Consider the following 7622-nt stretch of genomic DNA (forward strand, 5'->3'; position numbering starts at 1 on the left):
AGTAGATTTCAATCGGAGTTCTGAAAGCAGAAATTGTTACATCCTTTGATGCCATTTTTATTTTATTGTATTCGGATGATCCATCCAAGAAAGAGAAAATCTCATGTGACGACGCAATGTCCACCATTAATTCAGGTATCGTTAATAGAAACTCATCCCTTGAACATGCCTTTTTCAAGTCTCTGAAGTTGACACACACTCGGATTTGTCTGTTTTTCTTCTTAAATGGTGCGATGTTAGCTAACCAAGTCAGGTATTGCTCCTTCCGCACAAAGTTAGCGTCTATTAATTTCTTTACCTAAGCAGTGACTTGCTATTCTATTTTGAAGCACATTCTTCTGGGGGATTGTTTCACTGGGGTTATACTCTGCTCTACTCCAAGCTTGTGGAGTGCAACTTCCAAAGATAATTCTGACATCAGCGAAGCAATCCTTGAATTCTAACAATAACTTAACCAAATCCATAGACTCTTTGTTGTTGAGCGGAGAACTTATAAAATTAGGTCGGAGCTGCTCCTCGGTCTCTAGATTAATTTCCTTTAACTTGTTGACTGTTGTTTTGATTTCTTCCTTGAATTATAATGAAGCATTATTTATCAAAGAATCTTTAGAATCATCTTCAACATCGAGGCAATCCTCTTCCATCCCACTAGTAACAACCATATAAAATTCTGAATCATCAATTGGGTACCAAAGTTGACGTGTTCCTTTGAGCTGAAAGTTTGACTTTTAACGTTTCATAATTTCTCAAAAAATGTAACTTATCTTTCGACATCTGTTTTGGCACCCAACCCATTTGAATCAACTTTTGAACACACAGAGTACAATACCCAACTGGTAATTCGATTAATTCATTAGAAACATCCTCTCCTAAATTTACATGAGTTTCCAAATTAAAAGAAGGAGAAGCACGATGAAAATTTATCGTTTCATACCAACACTTCGGACTTCCTTAACCTCAACATTCTCGACCTTATGAGGGTAAATCGAAGTTAAGGTGATGCCTTGCACGTAGTGGTTGATCCAATCATGCATGGACTCATATTCACTCTTTTGTCGCCTTCTAAGGAGATCTCGAACTGAGGCATCTTCTGATTTATTTTCATTGCATCTTTCTCGGACTTATCCTCCTTAGAGCTTCTTTCAACGTCAATGCTGATAGGTAGATTCTTCCATTCAACAATCTTGTTAGTTCTCCCTCCCCCGCGTCCTCAGCCATGATTTCAGATGTGTGGGCTAAAAGAACTTCCACCAATTCGTTGTAAAGGTTTCAGATGTGAGATCTTTGAATCAGAGTAAAATGGTCTCTTTCTTGTTATCCTTTTGAATCTTCAATCTTATTTGGCATGATATCTCTAGAAAAGACAGTCTTCTTTAGGGGAGCGTAGTAGGTGGCACCTTCGTGGATGCCTACTTCATGTGTTGAGAATGGTTGCAAGTCTCCCTTTATGCAGTGTTCTTGTCCTTCTTTATAATACTTGATGCATTGATGCAGCGATGAAAGAACCATATTATGCTCGTGAATCCATGGTCGATCAAGCAAAGCTTTGAACGAGGCTTCTGCATCGATGATGTGGAACTTAGTGGTTGTTACTCGATCACCACCCTTTATGAGTAGCGTTATCGATCCAAGTGTCATTTCACCTTTCTAATTGAATCCTCTTAAGATCATTTTATCGATGGTAAGATCCTAAGCATCGATGTCCAAATACGCTAACGTTTGTAGGCTCATTAGGTTGCACGATGCTCTTAGATCTACTAAGATTCTGGAAAGCACGAATCAACCGATGTTGTAGAAATGTAGAGCGATTGGTTGTGGTTGTTAGTACCATGTAGCAAGTCTTCATCAATGAAGGCTACCTCAGGGTGTTCCTTTAAGGAACAAACTTCTTCCGAGGATGTGCTAGCCAATTGAGCTAAGCAAAATTCTGGATCAATTAGTGTCATTGATCAATGCTTCTCACATCTCCCTTGACAGAATCAAAGTGTCATAGATGCTTAGCTTGGCTGGCAACTTTCTAAGATAAGCTAGTGCATTATAATCCACTTTGTTTGAGCCTTTGATTTCCTCCTGAGCATGTGTTTCTTCCATCGGCGGAGGTGGCCCTTCTTGAGTAATTGCTTGTTTTCTTTTTTTCCATTTGAGTCATTATTGAGGGTAACACTTTCCCACTCCTCAAATTCACTTATGTTGTCTCTTCCATCTTTTGACTTGGACTCAAAGGTTCTTCTTATGGTGTTGTGGTTGATTCTTTAGGCATCAAATCTGAATTTAAAAGTCCAAATTGATTGCAATCGACATTCCTTTGCACTTGAAGACTGGTCCTTCACTTCCTGAACTGTTATAACTAGTGTTGTCGATATCTTCCTCATTTTTGTTAACATATTCATAGGAATTTAATTTGATTTGGGGATCATTTTGGAAATCAAAATTGGAGTTAAATTGGTTGTAGTCAGTTACGTTATCACTAGAGACAGTCAAAACATAGCCGAAATCGCAACTCTTATAATCATAAGGCCTGAAAGGGTGTAGAGATAATCATACAGAGTCAGTGATTTGAGGGATTTCTCCCCCAAATCCGAGACAACTAATCTAACAGGGACAGGCCCTACCCTAAACTTCATGCTATCAGTCCTTGCTTCGCCCACGATCTCCTTCTTCTTCATCTCCTGTTGAGGCGTCTTCTCTGGCGTGATCTCCATCATTGTCTTGGCTACAAACCATGGAAACCCCCCTCCCCCCCTCCCAAGGCTATAAGACCCATGGGAGAGCTCAATTTGGATCCTCCACATGTTGGTCATGGCCATCCTAGTGAAAGGATAAGTGCTTGGGAGCACCCACATGAGTTTTCAAAAAGAATCAAGGAGGTAGGTTAAGCACAGTGTGATTTTAGGGTTTTGGAGTGTGTGAGGTTGTGATGAGCTTACGTGTGTGCGTGACCAAGACCAAGCTCCATAGGGTTGCCTTAAGGTCTCACTAATCCTATTGGAACTCATTCTTGAGTCTTCACATGTTGGTCTTAACTATCTCAAATGATAAATGTGAGCCTAAGACAACTCATATGAGACTTCACAAGAAGAGTCAAGAAGTGCTTAGAATTTCTATGTGGCAATGTTCCATCACTAATCCTCTAGAGTAGTCAATAACAAAGTCCTATGGTTAAATTCTAGGCTTCTAAAGAGGAGAAACTAGATCTCATAAAAAATGAGTTCAACAAGGTTCCATTCAACTTTTGACTCCTTTGGTCGCCACCTATATTACTTGAGGTTCTTTGATAATCGGCCATGTTAATTTTTGAGGTTTCCCCTCCCAAGGAGATGCACATGGATAGGAAATTGACTACTTGATTATTCTCCCTTGAAATATGCTTAATTTTGAAGTTGTCAAACTTTTAGATCTTTATTTTAGCTTTATTGAGATATTTTATCATCATCTCATCCTAGCTTTGTATTCTTCATTGACCTGATTCACCACCAATTATGAATCAGACTTTATAAAGAGATATTTGACATCCATTTCATAAGTTAAACACTAGTTGATGATTATGGCTTGATACTTCTCTTGATTTTTCATGACTTGTAACTCTATTGCGACCAAGTAATAGAGATGTTCTCCGGTTTGAGTGCTTATAGCAAGTCTTATCCCCACCCCATCAAGCTGGAGGCTCCGTTTATGTATAAGACTCAATTCTAGCTGTCAGCAATAGAACCTTTACTTGGCTTGCATGATACAGAAAAATTCACAAAAAAAATTTTTATTGCTTATGCCTTGATTGACATAAGAGATGTCAAATTTTCTTAGCTCCACATCTCATTTGAGGAGCTGGCTAGAATGCTCTGACAAAGTGATAATGGATTTCATAGGGTACTTAGTAAAGATCTAGATCAACAGCATTTAGAAAGTAGGGCTGGAGTCTGTGAGTGAAAACAATTAGAGCAAAAATTAGTTTTTCATGATCGGGTACCTGATCTCGATGTCTCTGAGGACACGACTAGTGTAGTGGATTGGGAATTATTTTACCAATTCCTCTTGAAATAGCGATGAGCTGATGACTTCAGGCCTAGCTCCTAAATAAAAAGAGAGTTTTGTGTTCAGATTTGGACTTTGGAATAGTGATGGTGATGCCATTGATACTTTTAGCTTCATAAATGCTCGCTTGCAGTCATCTGACCATTTAGATTTTTTTTTATTTCCTTGGAGTTTTGAAGAGTGATGCACATTTATGGCCTGACTTTGATATGAACTAGCTCAGACTCGCTATCCAACCAGTCAACTTTTGCACCTCCTTTGTATTCCAAAGAGAAGACATGTTCATCCATGCATGTACTTTCCACATATTTGTTATATGTCGTTGATGGTTATGAGATAATCGAGAAATTTTCTTGTTGACGCCCCAAAGGATATTTCAGAGGATTAAGCTTGTGTTATATTTCTAAGGTTTTCAAACATTTTATTTCAAGCCATTCATGTGTTCTTTGACCGGCTGACTTTTAAATAACACATCAATCACAAACACATCAACATATTTACCTTCTTTTTTTTAAAAAAAAAATATTACATCCATGAGGTGGTGGTAAGTACTACATCATTTTAAAGCCCAAAAAACATTACATTATAACAATATACACCCTCACCAATGATAAATGTCGTCTTCTCTGCATTGATCAAGTGTATCTTTATCTAGTAGTAGCCCAAAAAAGCATCCCGGAAGCTCATTGTTGAATGACTGAATGTTGTGTCCACCGACATATCAATCCTTGGTAGAGGTAGGTGTCTTTCAGGCACACCTTGTTCAAATTGATGAACTCCACACTCATCTTCCACTTGATGCTTACTTTCTATGCCATCACCATATTGGACACCTATGTATAGTATTGTATCTTTGAATGTAGCCAAGCTCCTTTAGTCTTTACTGCACATCTAAATTTTTTCCGACTAAAGTCATTGCTGAAGACCTTATCTTCTATTTCTTCGGTCGGTTTTGTTGGTGACAAGTGATATTGAACGATATTCCTTAAATCTCTATTGCTGACCAAGCAAAGACACCGGTGTTCATGAAGGCTTCGGATCAACAAATCTTTAAATCATGTATCAAAATTCTCACATCATAAAAGATTTTTTGGGTCCTCTGTTAGCTGCATGGATTTTTAATAGTGGTTTTGCTGATATTTAGACTCCCTTTGTGTTAGTGTTGGAGATCGAGCAACTCTTATTCCACATTTCCAATTGCCTAAATGTTGCAGATCCGAGACAGCTCCAGATTCCCCGGAATGGTAATGACCTCTCCATTGTCAGCAAACATCACCACTATGTGCTACATCGAGATCACAACTTTATAGTCGTTTGACAATGGCAGATTGAAGATGACATTGTAAGTTGACTGTGAATTTACCACCAGGAAGTCCACTGTGTAGGTGATTTGTTTTTCACCTTCTCTCCAAGTGTCTGATTGTGCAATTACTCCTAGGCCCTCTTTCCTTTCGTCGGAGAAGTCGTAGAGCGTGTCGGCTAGTGCCACCGGCTGTTTGTTTTGAGACTCATTTTGTGGAATACTTACTTGAACAATATATTCACAAATCTGTGAGTGTCGACTAAAATACTACCTATTTGGTAGTTGTCTGTCATCAATATGTTGATGATAACATCATTTTAAGGATTCCCTCTTGGAGGCTGGTCTACGTTGGTGAACGTGATACGTGGATGAGTGATGCGCTTCGCGGCACGACTGCCGAAAAAAGCTTATTGTTCGCGGACAACTCGTGTTCGATTTGCTCGTTAAACAAGTGAGCTAAAAACAAAAAAATTTTTTTTGCTCAATTTATAAACTGGTTGAACACAAATAAAAATTTGTATGATATTATTCAACTCGTTTTTGTTTGAAATAAAAAAATAAATAATATATAAAAGTTAATTTAATTATATATTGGATATAAATATAAAAAATAATATTTAGATTTTATAAATGTAAATACATAATAATTGGGTGGTATGCATTTAAATATTTCCCCTCATATTAAAAAAAAAACAAAATTTTAGCCGATGGATATATAAATACGTAAGAATTGGGTGGTATCCATGTAAATGGAAAAAAAAAGTTTCCCCAATGGGTGTTATTTATGTAAATACTTAAGAGACACCTTGCTGTGTGACTTGCTGTAGGACCTTCTTTGATTTGTCCCACATCGGTAGATTGAAGAAAATGTTATTATGAATCCACTATAAATATAAAATTAATAGACAAGATTATGTAATTTCCTTTTTTGCTCCACTTTTCTATACATACATATTTTTGGAAATGGTTGAAGTAAAAAAAAAAAATTCAAAATTTAATTTGAGTATTAATTGGAGTTCAAATAAGAGCTTAATTTTAAAAAATATGTTTTAAATCAACTGAGGGTAGATCCACAAGTCTTGGGCTCATTCAAGTTTTAATCGTTTATACACTTACATCAAGACAAAAGCAACTGAACACACACAGTTCTCCTGATCGGAGTTTTTTGTGACTAGCTCATTAGATGAATCTCTACGTCAAAAAAAAAAAAAAAACTGACACCATCACTAACTGTGCAATTACTCCCAGGGCCCCCTTCTTTTTGTCGGGGAAGTCGTAGAGCTCACCGGTCGGTGCCACTAGCTAGTTAGTTTTTGAGATTCATCTTGTCGAATACTGACTTGAATAATATGCTCACAAAAATGTCGTTATCAATCAAAATACTATATATTTAGTAGTTAGTTGGAGGCAAGTTTGCATTGGTGAAAGTGATAGGTGGATGAGTGCTACGCTTCGAGGCATGACTGTAAAAAAAACTTATTATTCGCGAACAACTCGTGTTTGATTTGTTCATTAAATAAGCGAGCCGAAAATAAACAAATTTATTTAGCTCGATTTATAGACGAGTTAAAACACAAACAAGAATTTGTTCAATCATGTTCAGCTCATTTTTACTCCCGGGGGAGGGGGGAGGGGGTGTTAATGGAGGGGAGAGGAGGCATCAATGCTCTTAGACCGCTATTTGTCAATCGATGCAAACACAACACTGTCATGGTACTGGGAATCTTTTTCTCTTTATGAGCCTCGAATTGTCTTTCTTCGTTGGACGCCGACTCTTTCTCCCGAGGGTTCTGGTCTTGAGGTTTATATTTTCTGTTCTTTTGGCATGGATTCTCATATAGTCTCTACCATTCGATACAACTTTTGTTCCCTGAACTCCTAAATTTGAAGCTCCATAATCTCCTCTATGCACTCCATGTCTGCACTATCTCTTTGATGCATTTTTTCTCCTTACCGTGCTTCTCTTCTTGTTGCTGATATGATTCATACTCACCACACCATTTTAGATGTTGAATTTGAATCTATCCTGGAGTCACACCGAAGAAATATAACATATAATAAGAGAGGGAGAGAAAGAGAGAGAGAGAGAGAGAGAGAAATAGAGTGCACAGTAATGATTGATAAAATGAGGGAATTGTGTTTAATTAGCCTTTATTAAAGAAATATTCCCCTATTTGTGCTTAATTAGCCTTTATTAAAGAAATATTCCCCTATTTATAAGAGAGTGAAGGTACAACGTGTATAATTTAACGCTTACCCCTTCTTTAAAGAGGGCGTTACATGGTATTTT

Source organism: Phalaenopsis equestris, unplaced genomic scaffold (genome assembly GCF_001263595.1).
Source record: "Phalaenopsis equestris unplaced genomic scaffold, ASM126359v1 Scaffold000480, whole genome shotgun sequence".
Taxonomy (NCBI): Eukaryota; Viridiplantae; Streptophyta; class Magnoliopsida; order Asparagales; family Orchidaceae; genus Phalaenopsis; species Phalaenopsis equestris.